Source organism: Micromys minutus (assembly GCF_963924665.1).
Source record: "Micromys minutus genome assembly, chromosome: 23".
Taxonomy (NCBI): Eukaryota; Metazoa; Chordata; class Mammalia; order Rodentia; family Muridae; genus Micromys; species Micromys minutus.
In genome coordinates, this window is record NC_137958.1 from 47,028,068 (window position 1) to 47,046,337 (window position 18,270).

Below are 18,270 nucleotides of genomic sequence, written 5' to 3' on the forward strand. Positions count from 1 at the left end.
AGCCAAGGGCGAAGATGGTATTTTCAGTCTAATTTCTTGACTGGGCTTTTAAGATCTAATTCTAGTTTATGTTCTGCTAGTGCTGTTTATTTACATTGTATAGGATATATAATTAATTTGAGTACCATAGATTATTTTGGGTACAGTGGCTTATACAAATTCAATCCAGAAAGGATGTCAAAGTGAGGATGAATCTATGCTATTATTTTTTTTACTGTTATTATGTCAGCATGGTCATCTGAATTTATACTTAGCCCATCTTCCAAACATGCAGAGAACAGACAGAGTGGGAATTGCCAAGGCCAGAAAGGTTTGTGAAATTAAGTGGTGTGTCTTCAGGACAGTGTGAGACTTGGGGGTTCCCTTAGGTGTTTGAGGTGTTTCAGTTACCTCAGGAAATGTAGCTATAGTCACTAGATGAGTGCACGTTGAAAGAATTTTGTCAGAATGTGAATTCTAGAGCAGAATCAATTGCCTTTCATTCCTTATCTCATCATAGTTTGAAACACCATGGCAATTTTACGTTCATTTTGATTGGGATATCAGAAGAGATAAAAAATCCATAGGTTTCCAGATGCTATTACCAGACTCCAAAGTCACAAATTGGGTAAAAGTTGCTGAGTTTTCTCTTCAGCAACTGAGCATGCTCCAGTGACAGCTTTGTTTTAATTGTCCATACTTAACAGGCAGAACTCTGGGAGGATGTTGTGGTAAAGGTGTCTTGTCCTTTGCTGACTGTGTGGCCTCCAAATGTCAGCTGTGTAGTCTGGGGAGCAAGCACTGTACCTCAGGCAATGGTAATCCATTCTGCTAGAACCAAGCAAAAGGAAGAAGCCTAGAGAAAGAAACCAGAACAGCAACACCCTTCACAATAGTCACAAATAATATAAAATATCTAGGTGTGTCTCTAAGCAAGCAAGAGAAAGATCTGTATAACAAGAGTCTGAAGAAAGAAATTGAAGATCTCAGAAGATGGAAAGATCTCCCATGGAAAGATCTTCTTATTGTGAAGGGTGTCATGTCTCTGATTTTTTTTATCAGCCTGTTTATTCCATGAATTGAAGAAGGCTATTGATTTGTTTGAGTCAACTTTATATCCAGCCACTTTGCTGAAAAGTTTATCAGGTTTTGAAGTTTCAGAGATTTTTGGAATCACTTAAGTATACTATCATATCATTTGCAAATAGTCAAAATATTTTGACTTCTTTCTTTCCAATTTATATTCCTGTGACTTCCTTTTGCTGTTTAATTTCTGTGGCTAGGACAGCAATATTGGTAGGGGGAGAGTGGGCATTCTTGTCTAGTCCCTGATTTTAGTGGGATTGTTTGAAGCTTCTCTCCATTTAGTTTGATGTTGGCTAGTTGTTTGCTGTATATTGCTTTTACTATGTTTAGGTATGGGCCTCAAATCCTTATCTTTCCAAAACTTTTAACGTGAAGAAAGGGTGTTGAATTTTGGCAAATGCTTTCTCTTCATTTAATAAGATGATCGTGTAGCTTTTTCTTTGAGTGTGTTTATGTAGTGAATTATGTTGATGGATTTGTATATATTAACACATCCTTGTATCCTTGGGATGATGTTTACTTGATCATGATGAATGATCATTTTGATGTGTTCTTGGATTAAGTTTGGAAAAATTTTATTGAGTATTTTTTGCATCAATATTCATAGGGGAAACTGACCAAAAGTTTTCTTTCTTTGTAGGGTTTTTATGTGGTTTAGGTATAAGTGTAATTGTAGCTTAGAAGAACAAATTGGATAGTGTTTCTTCAGTTTTTATTTTATGAAATAGTTTGAAGAGTATTGATATTAGGTCTTCATTGAAAATTTGATACAATTCCAAAAAAAAAAAAAAGAAAAAGAAAAAAAAACCCAACAACAACAACAACAACAACAAAACCCATCTGGTCCTGGGCTGTTTTGGGCTGAGAGACTTTTAATGACTAGTTCTATTTATTTATCAGTTTGGAATTGTTTATCTGATCCTTATTTAATTTTGGGACCTGATATTTGTCTAGAAAATTGTCAATTTTCTCCAGATATTTCAGTTTTGTTGAGTATAGGCTTTTGTAGAAGGATCTGATAAGTTTTTTAATTTCCTCAATTTCTGTTGTTATGTCTCCATTTTCATTTCTGATTTTGTTAATTTGGATGCTCTCTCTAAGTCCCTTACTTAATCTGCCTAGATATTGACATTATAACAATACATCAGGCTCATAGGAAAGATAAGTTTGAAACAAAGCCAGTCTCAGAAGATCAGAGGCTGAGCAGGATAAATTAAGAAGAAAGAAAGAAAGAAAGAGAAAGTTATACTAAAAAAAAATTTTTTTCTCAAGGAAGTGATAGTCTGAAAGAGACAAAATAGAAAAGGGAGTAAGAAGTTTCTTGATGTGTTGTCGTGGGAAAAATCTGTCTACTTTGTGATGTCATCTTCTTCTAGGAACTTGAACTGACTCTGAAATCCTTTCTATGAGGTCACTTGTGGAGATGGTATTCCATCTGTTCTGGGTACGTTGGTGAGTCTACTTAGGCCATGGTTCACATGAACATAGGAGGAGTATCTTTTACTATAATGAAAGTGCAGGTGGTGAGGAGTTCTGCATAAAGTCCTTTCCAGCAAGGTAACAGCGCACGGTATTTCCTACACTTCTTGGTATCTTCTTGACTTCTTGGTTAAAAGTGATGAAAAGAATATACTTTATTTACATATAGTGTGTCCCAAGTGCACTATCTAGTTCTTAGAGATTGCAAATATTTGCAGCTACTTGCTCACTCAAGTGCCTGCAAAGTCACTCAATCTGCGAGTGGGAGGTTTGGAGATGTTGCTAAGGATAAAGTCCCTCAAATCATTTCTGCTTCATAACAGAAGTTTTTATCTTCATAAAGTCTTATTTTGGTTATTTAAGTTTATTTCATAACTGGAATTCTTCCCTATAAGCATTTAAAAATTTTTATGTTTAGACTGTATGTCTTGCCATGATTGTTAAGGATGTTATCAGTTGTAGAGAATCTTAATCTGGACCTGAGGTTTCTACCCCTCCTTTGATCAATTAGTTCCTAGATAAAAGACTTAAACAACCCTTATATTTACAATAAGCCTTAAAGAGAACAATCACTGGGCAGATGCCTACCCATTATGCTATTAGAATCTACTTTCCTATTGATAACCTCAGGTTATTACATACTATGTTTCTTCTGGGCTGCTCCTAACTCCAATTGGCCAGCCTTTACAGCCATGTTTTCATGACTCACCGTACCCATGGTGGCTTCTTCTACCTCCTTCACATTTTTCTCCTCATGGTCATCCTCTAACCCTAAGCCTAGGATACATAAACCCCAAATATGTCTCTTCTTCCCACTTGTTGGCTATGGGCATCTTTATTTACCAATCAGAAATAACTTGGGAGCAGGGTCACTTGAGTCACTGTACAGAATCCAGGTCTTGGGGGCCCACACTGAGCATTACAATAGACAGCAAGACCAAAGCTCAACAATCAGTTATGAAATTATTTTGAGTATAAAATAGTTATTGTCAACAAATAGCTTATATGTGATGAAAAATGAGATCTTTAGCCAAAGTCAATCTATAATGAAACGCCAAGGTCAGGAGTAGTCTGTTACTAGTATCTTTGCCACTCTTGTAGCATCAGCCTGAATAGTTGGATTACATTCAGTGAATCTGGTGAATAACTACACATCCAGGTAATAACTTAACAGTTGAGTAGCTGAATGCAGGAGATGGGTTTATATAATCATGGGAAATGTCAGGGCACTCTGATACCTCATAAGGATGGGATGGTTTCCTTCTGAAAGTTCATCATATTTACTTTTAGGGAAACAAATAATTTGGCCAGAAAGTCAATAGTGGAGCAGAATCAACTACGTTTCAGTTCCTTAATCATCATCTATTTTTATGTGTATCTTATCCAGTGAGTCAAATCAAACAGATGACAAGATGATTTTCTGGCTGAGGGAACCATCTGCCAATTGTTTGGCCACCTTTTTCTCCAGGTATCCGCGAATGTAAATAATATTAACCAGGAAAACTAAGCTTGAAAACTGGGTGGAGAAAGGAAGCTACACAGGACAACAATGTTGTCAGTTCTTTCAGTCTCAAGACTTTACATTTTATCAGGTACAGGCTAGACGGTGGATAAATTGTGATTTTTTTTTTTGGAAGGAAAAGGAATAAGTTGAAACAATATCACATGCCAATTTGTAATAGGACTATCAGAAAAATTAAAACTCCCTGGGTTTCAAATACTACTATGAGCAGGACAAACCATAAAATCCTATATGGGACAGTGAATTGCTTTAATCTCCATGTTCCCCTTGGAGCATGTTCCAAGGGATAGCTTTAACTTTACTGTCCACACTCATAGGCAGATAGGTATATTCGAGAGGCTAATATAAAACTTTCTTGCCATCGTCTGACACTGACATCTTCGAGATGTAACTTTAGGAGTAAACAGGATACTCGGAGCAATGATGCTCCTTCTTGGTGAAATCACATGTCACTGAAGTTGTGTGACATTGAACTAATAGGTGGATAAGAACAAGACAAAATTCATTTAGAATTTTCATGTGCACAGGAGAAATTCAAAGAAGAAGAAACTGGAGACAAGATCTTAAAATACACCTTAAGCAAAAATATTTATGGAAAATGAATAAGACAGAGCAGAAGTTTGTAGCAGAAGTAACTTATAGGGAAGTCCCTGGGATACATGTGGGGAAAAGGTAGCTGACAAGAACATACCAAAGGTTTGATTGCACACATTCATTTTAGCTTCTGCTTGCACTCCTCAGTTATAGGATTTCTTCTCTTCCGCACACAGCGGAGGGCACAGCGGAGGGCACTCATCACATGAAAAGCATTGTGGGGCAGCCAGAGAGCCTGTCTCTCTGCACATAAGAAGCATCAGCTCCGGGGGAGGTCAGAGAGCCTGTTCCTTGTCTGCTTTTGCTTTGTCCTTTTAAAAAGAGAGCTTAGTTCCTCTGAAAGTGCAGGAATTGTGTTTTAAGCTGTTTTCAACTCCTCCAGCAGTATTATGCCTAAGTGTTTTGTACACACCATTTTCCTGCACTGTCACAAAGAAACCTGTGTGATGGTATCTATTACCCATGTTTTATACTTAAACAAACAAACAAAGAGCTCCAAAGTATAATGAAGTTAAACATTTGGACAAGGTAACATTGACATTTGGTCTTATTTCATTATTGGTCCTAACCTAAAATGTTTAATGGTAGTTAAGGTATATACAGATATTACTTAAGTATTAAGCATTAGGGCTAGAAAGAATTTTATTCTGGCTATTGAGACAACAAGTTAAGGAAAGAAGTAATTCACCTTTGGCTAATTAATCACAGCATGGCCACTTTTATAACTTAAACGTGTGTGTGTGTTGGATTATGAAGATTTTGTCTATCAATGTGATTTGAATCCACTCCACACTAACAGAATGTATTTTGCACTTAATGAACAGACATTATTATACAATTAGAATATTATAATATATAAATTGGGTTTTCATCTATATGTCCTGATTCACAATTTCTTCCTTGACTTGACTTTCTTCTCCAAGGAACTCCATAGAAACTTTAACTGCTCTGAACTTTGTCCTTGAATTGTCCATAAATTCTCTGACTTCCTGTTGTCTGATAAGAGGTCATAAGACTTGTTTTTTCCAGACATTGCTTGCCGGGCACTGTGCATGTTGGAACTGTGTACAGTGAAGCCAAGGAACAACAGACTCATGGGCTTCAGGGCTTAATCCACTTGTTATTTTGTTACTCTATTTATTTTAAAAGCTTATTTAGACATATTTGTCAATGGTTCTATGATGCCAGTGCAACCAAGTCCCCATTGAAATCAGAAAGGCCAAACTTTTGGGGGTTTCATGTAGAAAGTTTGGGATGGAGATTTATACAGTTATGGAGCTCCGATTGCTCCACCCACCCCTCACTCCATAGATCTCTCTTCTGTCCTCTGTAGCCTTTGTGTGGCTGACTGTTAAGTCTGTTTTCCTTGAGTCATGAAAATTGTTTATGAAAATGAACAGAACCTGAGGAAAAGGCTGTGGGAAACTTGGTGCACAGCCAGTTAGTTGGTCAAAAGCACAGGCAAAGATACCTGTAGTTTGCAAATGCCATCTGAATTGGTGGGCATGTACCCAGTTGTCAGCAAGAGCCCTAGCTCTGGAGTGTTAAAGTGAGGTTTTTGTTTTTTGTTTTTTCACACAGCACGCTGTTTCTTCTCTCTTTTCTCACTGCCCCACTGTCTTGTTTGGGACTGTGCTGCTGTGACTTTTAACAGCTCTGCAGCTTCTTAAGTAGAAGTTCTCAACTGTTGAACTGTCATCTCTCCAGGCTCCAAGCTGTAATACTTTGTTGTAATAGCCCGAATAGACCGATTTCAACATTCTGATTAGGATTTCAAGCAAGAGATGAGGCTGTGTTTGATATGAGCTGGAAACCATTGAGATGGAAGAAAAGGAAGAGTTATTTGGTGCAAGTAGAAGACAGGAAATATTCTGCAGACATGGGAAGGGAAGGTTACCTCTTTCCTCAGAGTCTATTTGAAGCACTTCACCAGGTGAAACATAAGAATTTGAGCGGAACACTTAGTGTGAGGGTTGGTCATATAAAGACAGTGTACCTTTGTGTCACAGTATTTTGTGCTGGAATTCTCAGCACATATCCCTGGCCACTGCTATCTACCCCCAGTACCACCTCAAAGAAAGGAGCATGATCTAAAATATGATTCTTTCCCAATAACAACAAGCCAACCACTACTTTGCTTGACATTTTGAGAACACCCATTCTTATATTTTAAGAGATATTACATTTGCTTACACAGTAAATACTGATCTTTTTAAAAGGCTCACTGTAATAAAATGCAGACATTTATCTGTCAGTAACCTAAAATGCTTAACAATCAAAAAGACAGCCAATGGGAGCTGCCTTTACCACTGGACCCCGGAACTCATTTTAAATACTTATAAAAAAATTTACAACTTTTTTTTTTTTTTTTGCTAATTTTCATTCTTTCCAATCTTCCCTGCCACCGATCACAAACAGCGACTCACATGCCACACACAGAAATACTGGTCTTTCTACCCTATCATAAACATTGCAAAACATTCTTTCTTTGGTCAAAGGGCTGCCTTATCCTCACCACATAACCAGTATACTGGAAGCACTTCTGACCTACAGAGACACAAGAGGAAAACTCACTTATTTCAGTAGTAAGTTGCCTACTTTTCTTTCTATACTGTGATCTAAGAGAGAAAAGGCAGCCGTGGTTCCGGGTGAACGATTATCACGTTCCGTGTGTAATTGCCGCTTCTTTCCTTTTACCCCTGTAATGCCTTTAGTTGGGTGAATAGCGCATCTGCCATTTAGTTGCCTGTGGTAGATGTAGAACTATGTTGCCCTGGGCTTTGAGGACATCCCAGACTTTGCAAACATACTTGGGGCAATATTCAGAAAGTCAAGTCAAAGATACAAGGTGCCACAGTAGAGGACATACAATAAGAAGTCCAATGGACAAGGAAATAGAAATGTAACATTATACCAACTTTTCTTGTTGAATCAAGCTTGTGAATTCTGGCCAAACTATCTGTAAAATATTTTTCAAGGAAAAAAATTGCTAGGAAATCTCCTTGCTTTCAAAAAAAAAAAAAAAAAATCTTGCAATTTTTCTGCTCTTATTTTATTTATTTAATTATTTCTCTTATTTCTTTTATTTCTTTCTTGTACTCTGGTTATCTTTTAAAAAATGGTTTATTTTGAATTGTGTGTATGTGTGTGTGCATGTATGTGCATGCACGTGTGTTTGCATGTGTGTTTTGTGTGTGTGTGGGCGCGAATATCTACATATGGGTGCAGTATCCATGGAGGTCAAAGATAGGACTTGATCTCCTGAACCTGAGATTACATGAACCTGAGCCACATGTTAGCACTGGGAACTGAACTCAGGTCTTCTGTAACAGCCATCTTTCTTGTTCTTTAAATCTTTTTTTTTTTTTTTAATAAACTTGTCTGTAATGCTTAACTGGTGGTAGGTATCTATCTTTGTGTTGAAATAAAGATGCTTTAGTACTCAGTACCCAGTGTCATGAACTATAAGGAGAAAATAGTGGAGTCTACGTTCACATGGATTTTCATTTTTGTTTTTGTTTTTTCATTTTAAAGAATGAGTCTTTTAATATTTGTAGATATGAATTGGGTGCAGTAAAAATTGTTTCTGATGGTGTGAAGCTTCCAAAATCCAGGAGCTGTTTGTTAGTCCCATGATTGTGCTTTTCTCAGGTCCAGGGCTCTGGGCACAGCCCTGGAGAACAAGGGCAGGCCCTGTGGATACTCTCAGCTTCAGTGTTCTTTTCAATGCCCACCGACCCTAGGTTCTTTCTGTCACCCAAAAAATCCTCTTGTGTATCTCAATACTTACTAATCTTTCTGAAAAGTCTCTGTGTATAGTTACAGTAACAGTTTAGCTTTAAAATGCATCATTTCCATGACAAAGTGACCAATGGCATCAAGATGGCGGCTCCATGGATGGAAAACATCACCACCCAGTAGTGTGGTAGTTTCTGTTTTCTTTTATTATATCTGTATCTTCTGTATTTCTGGTTGTGAATTATGACAGAGCACTCATTATGAGGGGAAGCATTTGTTGTGAGAACAGTGGAAATCAGTTCAGGGGATTTGATCCCTCTTGTTTGGTCTCCCCTGACCCAGCTCCCTACTTTTGACTCCTACTGTGTGCACTTTCTCTTAACACCTTGTGCCTTTCTCATATATACAACACAACTCAACAAACAAACAGCAATAACCAATTCTTCTCCCAGAAGATAACACAGAAGCCCTGATCTACACCCTGGTGACAGAGTGGGAAGCTTTGTGATAGTTTTCTTTTCTCAGTGAAGGCAAAGAACTCCTTCACATTGGCTCTGGAAGGTTCCGTTTTACCTTTACACTTTGTTTTACTTTCCCTTCTAATTTGAAAAACTATATGACAGTTGTATCCAAGATTAGCTCAAAAATATTTTGATGGTCAGAAAAAAAAACCCAAACAAATGAACATTTATAGAGCTAAAATTTGATTCCTTAATCATGTACTTAAAACATGCCTTTGCATGGCAAACTTTGTAGCTGTATATTATACTTTAATTAACATGCATTTGAGGCAGTAGTGCTGGACCTTAGTAATGCTGTGTGACTCTTTAATACAGTTCTGCATGGTTTGGTGACTCCCAACCATGACAATTGTCCTTGCTACTTCATGACTGTAATTTTGTTATTGCTATGTACATAATGTAAATGTTTGTGTTGTCTAATGGCCTCAGGTGACCCCTGCACAAGGATCATTTGACCCCTGAAAAGGCTCGTGTTCCACAGAGTGAGCATAGTTATCTGTTGTTTCACTACACGTGTGACTGGTTCTCACATCTGCATAAATTCCATTGAGATGCTTAGTGGTTCTAAACTGTCACAGTAACTTGAAGTGACTGTATATAGTTTCTTCCTTTGGAGAGTTTTGAATACACAGTGTTTAGTACTATATTTGTAGGTGTACATTCATTGCTTTACAATTTTATCACAAAGTAATTTTGGGATTTCTCAGACAAGTGCTGCCTGACTCGAAGAATTTTGTAAGCAAGCATGTATTCAACTGATTCCTTTGCAGCAAGAATAAGAGTTTAGTCTCACAGGTTTTCAAGGGTATTCCTTTCTTATTCTCCTAAATTGGAAAGAAAATAGTTTGTAAGGGATGCAATTGGCCTGTCTTTACTTGAGAAGACACTGAGGCCAGCCCATTTCTCACTGTGAGTGGTGGAGTGAACTGATGTGGGGAACAAGGTGACTGTCCCACTGGGACTGGGGTAATATTAGAGCCTAGGTGACACATACTGAAAAAATGACTCATTGGGTGAGCAAGAAGACACTTAGGAGCCAACTAAAGTGGAAAACAGGTGACAAACCCCTGACTCAAAATGTATGGAACTGGAAGGTCTTCAGATCTCAAACTTTATAGTTGTAAAGTATTTGAATGTGCATAGGAATGTATCTTAAGGAAAGGGGCCAAAGAAACAGTAAATTTTGTTATTTTATATATACCTAGTTGAAGGAAATTTTTATACAGAACTTAAAAATGTTTTAATTCACAGAATACATTTTATTGGTATGGAATTTCCCACTGTGGGTTCCTGTTAGTGCTTAAAGGGTTTTAGAATTTTGGCTATTTTGAAATTTGTTGTTTGTTTTTTAGAAGTAGGCATGTTCTACCTAATTGAAGTGTATACTATTTAATATATTTAATGTATCTTAAATACATTTCACACACACACACACACACACACACACACACACACACACACACACACATTTGTGTTTGTATATGCACATATATATGAATTCAACCTCCTGAGCTAGTCTTTTGTTTGTTTAGAGCCAGGTATTTGTTCTTGTGATTTTTTTTTTCACCTTTAAGCTCTTTTTTATTTTATTTTATTTTATTTTTTTGAACAACTTTATTTTAAAAAACAAAGATAAATGAACAAATTTTAAGCATTTTTGCATAAAAATATATGAATACATGTTTGTCAGTGCTTGGCTGTTTTCTTCTTCAAAGGTATGATAGTGTGCATTAAGGTCTTACTAGATACAATGAGCAAAAAGTACATGTAAAACAGGATGTAACCCGGAATTAGTCAAAGTTTTCTTGGTGTGTAAGGATTGAGCATAATGTTTTTTTTCTTTTCTGTTTTTTTTTCTTGAACTTCACACAGTTGGTGAGTTGTTTGTGGGGTGTTCAGAGTTTTCTGGGGTTAGTATCCCATTATCAGTGACTGCATATTATGTCTGTTCTTTTGTGACTGGGTTATCTCACTCAGGATGATATTCTCTAGATGCATCCATTTTCCTAAGAATTTTATAAGGTCATTGTTTCTGATAGCTGAGTAGTATTCCATTGTGTAAATGTACCACAATCTTTGTATCCATTCATCTAATGAAGGACATCTGGGTTCTTTCCAGCTTCTAACTATTATAAATAGAGTTGCTATGAACATTGTGGTGCATGTGTCTTTGTTGTATATTGGAGTGTCTCTGGGGTATATGCCCAGAAGTGGAATCAGGTAGTACTATGTCCAATTTTCTGAGGAATCGCCAGAATGATTTCCAAAGTGGTTGTATCAGTTTACAACACCACCAACAGTGGAGAAGTGTTCCTCTTTCTCCACATCCTTGCCAGCATCTGTTGTCATCTGAGTTTTGGATCTTGGCCAATCTGACTGGTGTGAGGTGGAATCTCAGGGTTGTTTTGATTTGCATTTCCTGATGGCTAATGATGTCGAGCACTTCATTAGATGTTTCTCAGTCATTCGATATTCCTCAATTGAGAACTTTTTGTTTAGCTCTGTACCCCATTTTTAAATAGGGTTGTTTGATTCTCTGGTGTCTAGCTTTTTGAGTTTTTTGTATACCTTGGATATTAGGCCTCTATCTGATGTGGAGTTGGTAAAGATCTATTCCCACTCTGTTGGCTGCCATTTTGTTTTCTTGACAGTGTCCTTAGCCTTACAAAAAATTTGCAATCTCATTAAGTCCCATTTGTCAATCTTTGACCTTTGAGCACGAGCCCTTGGTGTTCTGTTTAGGAAATTTTCTCCTGTACCTATGTGTTCTAAGGTTTTCCCTACTTTCTCATCTAATAGTTTCAGTGTACCTGGTTTAATGTGGAGATCTTTGATCCACTTAAAATTGAGCTTTGTACAAGGATATAAGAAAGAGTCTATTTTTATTCTTCTGCATGCTGAGTGCCAGTTGGACCAACACTATTTGTTGAATAGGCTGTCCTTTTTCCATTGAATGTTTATAGCTTATTTGTCAAAAATCAGGTGACCACATATGTGAGGGCTCATTTCTGGATCTTCTATTCTATCCCATTGATCCACATGCCTATTTCTGTACCAGTACCAAGCAGTTTTTAAAATAATTGCCTCGTAATATAGCTTGAGGTCAGCGATAGTGAGTCCCACAGATGTTTTCTTGTTGTTGAGGATGGATTTCGATATTCTAGATCTTTTGTTATTCCAGATGAAATTGCACATTGCTCTTTCCAACTCAATGAAGAATTGGGTTGGAATTTTGATGAGGATTGCATTGAATCTGTAGATTGCTTATGGTAAGATGGCCATTTTTACAATGTTGATCTTTCCAATCCATGAGCATGGGAGATATTTTCATTTTCTGAGATCTTTCTTGATTTCCTTCTTTAGAGGTTTGAAGTTCTTGTCATACAGTTCCTTCACTTGCTTATTTAGAGTCACACAAAAGGGATTTCATTGTTTTTATGACTATTGTGAAGGGTATCTTTTCAGTAATTTCTTTCTCAACCCGTTTGTCCTTTGAATATAGGAAGGTTACTGATTTGTTTGAGTTAATTTTATATCCAGCCAATTTGCTGAGCATGTTTATCAGCTGTAGGAGTTCTCTGGTGGAAGTTGTGGGGTCACTTAAGTACACTATCATGCTATCTGCAAATAGTGATGTTTTTAATTCTTCCTTTACAATTCGTATCCTTTTGATTTCCTTTTGGTGTCTAATTGTTCTGGCCAGGTCTTCCAGTACTATGTTGAATAGGTAGCGGGAGAGTGGGCAGCCTTGTGGAGTTCCTGATTTTAGTGGGATTGCTTCAAGTTTCCCACTGTTAAGTTTGATGTTGGCCGTTGGTTTTCTGTATATTACTTTTATTATGTTTAGGTATGGGCGTTGGATTCCTGTTCTTTCCAAGACTTTCAACATGAAGGGGTGTTGAATTTTGTCAAATGCTTTTTCAGCATCTAGTGAGATGACCATGTGGTTTTTTTCTTTGAGTTTGTTTATATGGTGGATTACATTGATGGATTTCCATATATTAAACCATCCCTGCATCCCAGGGATGAAGCCTACTTCATCATGGTGAATGATTGTTTTGATGTGTTCTTGGATTTGGTTTGCAAGGATTTTTTTTGAGTATTTTTGCATCAATGTTCATAAGTGAGATTGGTCTGAAGTTCTCTTTCCTTGTAGGGTCTTTGTGTGGTTTAGGAACAAGGGTTATTGTAGCCTCAAAAATGAGTTAGGTAGTATTCCATCTGATTCTATCTTGTGGAATAGTTTGGAGAGTATTGGTATTATGTTGTCAATAAATGTCTGATAAAATTATGCACTGAACCCATCTGGACCTGGACATTTTTGGTTGGGAGGTTTTTGATGACTGCTTCTATTTCTTTAGATATTATGGGATTATTTAGATGGTTTACGTGGTCCTGGGTTAACTTTAGTATCTTGTATCTGTCTCGGAATTTATCCATTTCCTCCAGATTTTCCAGCTTTGTTGAGTATAGGCTTTTGTAGTAGGATCTGGTGATTTCTTGAATTTCCTCAGTTTCAGTTGTTATTTCTCCACTTTTCTTTCTGATTTTGTTAATTTGGATACTCTCTCTTTGCCCGATAGTTAGTCTGGCTAGGGGTTTATCAATCTTGTTAATTTTCTCAAAGAACCAGCTCTTGGTTTTGTTGATTCTTTGGATGGTTCTTTTTGTTTCTATTTGGTCTATTTCTGCCCAAGTTTGATTATTTCTTGCTGTCTACTCCTCTTGGGTGTATCTGCTTCCTTTTGTTCTAGAGCTTTCAATTGTGCTATCAGGTTGCTAGTGTATGCTCTGTCTAGTTTCTTTTTGGAAGCACTCAGAGCTATGGGTTTTCTCAGTACTGCTTTTATTGCATCCCATAGGTTTGGGTATGTCGTGTTTTCATTTTCATTGAATTCTAGAAAATCCTTAATTTCTTTCTTTATTTCTTCTTTGACCCTGCTATCGTTTAATAGAGCATTGTTTAGTTTCCATGTGTATATGGGATTTTTGTTGTCTTTGTTGTTATTAAAGACTAGCCTTAGACCATGGCGATCTGAAAGGATGCATGGGAGTATTTCAATCTTCTTATATCAATAGAGGCTCATTCTGTGTCCAATTATGTGGTCAATTTTTGAGAAGGTGCCATGGGGTGCTGAGAAGAACGTGTATTATTTTCTTTTAGGATGATATGTTCTGTAGATATCTATTAGTTCAGTTGGTTCATAGTCTCTGCTAGTTTTACAGTGTCCTTGTTTAGTTTCTGTTTCCATGATCTGTCCATTGGTGGGAGTGGGTTATTAAAGTCTCCCACTATTATTGTGTGGGGTGAAATGTATTTTTTTGTGCTTTAGTAGAGTTTCTTTTATGAATATGGTTGTTTTTGTATTTGGAGCATATATGTTAAGGATTGAGAGTTCCTCCTGACAGATTTCCCCTGTAATGAGTAAAAAGTGTCCTTTCTTATCATTTTTGATAACTTTTGGTTGGAAATATTCTTTATTCGGTATTAGAATAGCCACTCCAGGTTGCTTCTTGGGGCCGTTTGCTTGGAAGTTTTTTTCCCAACCTTTTACTCTGAGATAGTGTCTGTCTTTGTATCTGAGATGAGTCTCCTGTATGCAGCAAAATGATGGGTTTTGTTTTTGTATCCAGTCTGATAGCCTATATCTTTTTATTGGAGAGTTGAGTCCATTTATGTTCATAGATATCAAGGAATAGTGGTTTCTGTTTCCTGCTATTATTGCTTTTGTAGGTTGAATTGCACCTTTGTCTCTTTCTCCTTTTGGTTTTCTTGCTTAGAAGTTTTCTTGTTTCTACTATGATGTAGTTCCCCTCATTGTATTGGGTTTTCCACCTATAATTCGTTTTAGTGCTGGGTTTGTGGTCAGATATTGTGTAAATTTAGTTTTGTCTTGGAATATCTTCATCTCTCCATCTATGGTGATTGAGAGTTTTGCTGGGTATAGCAGCTTGGGCTGGCACTTGTGCTCTCTTAGGGTCTGCATGATGTCTGTCCAGGTTCTTCTAGCTTTCATAGTCACTGTTGAGAAATTGGGTGTGATTCTGATTGGTCTGCCTTTATATGTTACATGATATTTTTTCCCTTACTGCTTTTAGCATTCTTTCTTGCTTTGTGCACTTGGTGTTTTGACTACTATGTGTTAGGAGGAATTTCTTTTCTGGTCCAACCTATTTGGAGTTCTGAAGGCTTCTTTTATGCTCGTGGTCATCTTATTCTTATGGGTAGGGAAGTTTTCTTCTACAATTTTGTTGAAGATATTTATTGTGCCTCTTAGTTAATATTCTTCACTCTCTTCTATTCCTATTATCCTTAGGTTTAGTCTTCTCATTGTGTCCTGGAACTCCTGGACATTTTGGGTTAGGAGCCTTTTGGTTTTTGCATCTTCTCTGACTGTTTTGTCTATGTTTTCAATGTTGTCTTCAGCCCCCGAGATTCTCTCTTCTATCTCTTGTAGTCTGTTGGAAATGCTTGCATCTGTGACTCATGATTTTTTTTTCAAGATTTCTACCTCTACGGTTGTCTCTTTTAGTGTTTTCTTTATTGTGTCCATTTCCGTTTTAAATTCCTTCTTCCATTCTTTCATCTCTTTGGTTCTTTTTTCTAGTTTTTTGAGTTCTTTGAGTGTTCTTCTTGTTTCTTCTTTAAAATCTTCTAATTCTTCATGCTTTTACTCCCTTTCTTTTTTATTGATCTCTTTGATCATCTTGAGGTAGGATTTCGGGTGTAAGTCTTCTTTTTCTGGAGTTTTTGGCATTCTGCTGTTTGCTGTAATGGGAGAGCTGGTTTCTAGTGTTGCCAGGTTGTCTTGGTTTCCCTGGGGTACATTCTTTCGCTTTCCTCTTGCCATCTTGTTGTCAGTGATTGGTTCTTGCCTTTCCCTTGTACCTGACCTGTGTCTCTGGATCTCCGCTGTTCCTGGTGGCGAATGGTCCGTGAGCCTGTTTTGCACCCAAAAGCCACTGGCTGGGAACAGAGGGCCCAATGCTGGGTTCCTGGTCCCTGGATCAGGCAGGTTAGGGGCACACTTTCTGGGAGCGCTCAGCAGAGATCTCTCTATCCCCTGGCTATTCGGAACCCCTTCTCACCAGACCTGTGTCTCTGGGTCTCTGCTGCTCCTGGTCTGCTCTTGTGATCTTATGATCCCTTTTCCATGATGATTTTTGAGCAGAAGGGATGCTGGAGCTATGACACAAATGCCTCCACGGGGGTTTAATTGTTTACATCTGTTGACGTGTGGATTGAGTCCAGATGTAGTTGTGTGTGACAATCTCCATTTGCTGTAAAGAAAGGCTTCTTTGCTGAGGTGTGGTAACTACCCTTGCCTGTGGGTATATGGTTTAGATCTAGAATCCATGATTATCTTGGACTAGAAAAGTGATAGTTCTAGGTCCTCCTAAGGTCCACAAGGTTTTCACAGGCCCTGGGGAAGCTGGCTCAGTGTCCCATATCAGTCATGACTTCCCTCTTCTTGAGTACATCTTAAATCCAATGAGACAGCAGTTGGTTGGTTCTGACATATGCGCTCCACTTACTGTACCACTGTACATATCTTACCATGCTCATAATTGCCACATTTCATAAGTGTGCAGCTGGATAGGAATGTTAATGCTTTTCTTCCAGAATAGTTTCTGGAACCAGGGAAAGCAGACCATATGAAAGAGATTGTAGGCCAGATGCAGCTCAAACCATAAGTCTTATGCCCTAAGTGTGCAGCGTCTTCAGCATTAGGGACCAATCTCAACTCATGAGCGGCAACAAAGAGCTACATCTATTACATAGATTTCTTTTTGAGTCACTTGGAGTGACTTGACCAAATATTCAAAAGGACATTTCTTATGTCTGGTACTGGAGATTTTGTTTGTGAAGAGCATTATTAGCCCAAATGGTTCTACACACACACACACACACACACACACACACACACACACACAGAGAGAGAGAGAGAGAGAGAGAGAAAGAGAGAGAGAGAGAGAGAGAGAGAGAGGGAGTATGTTTTTAGGTAGATATAAAACAATGTGATTTCTTGAGGTTTTATCAAACAACATTGGTGTTATTTGTCTCCTCTCCCATCTTCGTTTGTATTGATCATATTTCTTACTTTGGATACCATTTGGACTTCTGTCCCTGTTATCAATGTCCCAATTCATGTCACTTGCATTCTGCTATTTCTCTCCCAGGCACCCTCTCTACTTTGGTCCCTTTATATGTTCTTAGTTATTTTTTGGTTATCCTGTGTGATATACTCTTTCTGAGACTTTGGAGCTTGGAACTGCAGGTGACCCATGTCAATCTCCCTGCACAAAAATTAGTTCCAAGTGGATCAAAAACCTCAATTAGAATTAAGGTCTAAATCTGCTAGAAGAAAACATAGATGGCCCAGAAGAGTAGAGAAGCACTTTCTGTGTGGGACTCCATTTGCCAAAGATTTAAGGCCAACATTTGACAGCTTGGAAGTCATGGGACTGAAAAGCTGAGGACACAATTAGCAGAGCAGAGAGTAAACTCCCAGAGTTTTTAATAGCTGTACATCCAGCAGAGAATTAATACCCAAAATATCAAAAACCAATGGATTAAGGAAATAAATGACCCAATTTAAAATTCGGGCTAGCGATCTAAACAGAGTTCTTGATAGAAGAAATAAAAATGGCCAAAAAACAAACATCATCAACAACAACAAAACCTCAAAAAGAGCTCATTATCTTTAGTAACTAGGAAAATACGCATTAAAATGTCGATGATTTCAGCTCACCCCAGTCAGAATAGCTATGGTCAATAACAGACAATAAATGCAGGTTTGGAGGCTGTGGAAAAAGAGGAACCCTCCTTCACTGTTGTTAGGGATGCTATTCCTTTCATCCACTCTGAAAATCAGTATAAAGAGTCTTCAAAAAAAATCAGTGTAGAGAATCTTCAAAAAAATCTAAAACTAAATCTACCACATGACTCAGCTATGTCAGTTCTTGGCATCTGGGCAGGGGATTTGACAGCCTGTTTTATAGATATTTGCTGGACAGTCTTACAAGCCACCCTGTTAACAATAGGCAGGGAATAGAAACACATAAATGTCTTTCAGTGGATAATGCCCATGTCTACTTCATTTTACTGTTCCTGGAATTCTAAGTTTTTATTCATTTCTTTCTCCACCTACTGTCTTTCAGTCATTGATGCTGACACTTGACATGAATTACTTTGTTCTATTACTTTACCTTAAGATTTTTTACATCTCACATAGGGAGGTCGGACAGAGTTTAATGACCTCCTTAGAGATTTCACCTGTTCTAAACACAAGGGCATAATTCCTTATGTTGAAAACATGAGAGTAATGAAGGTTAAGATTTCCTTTTATT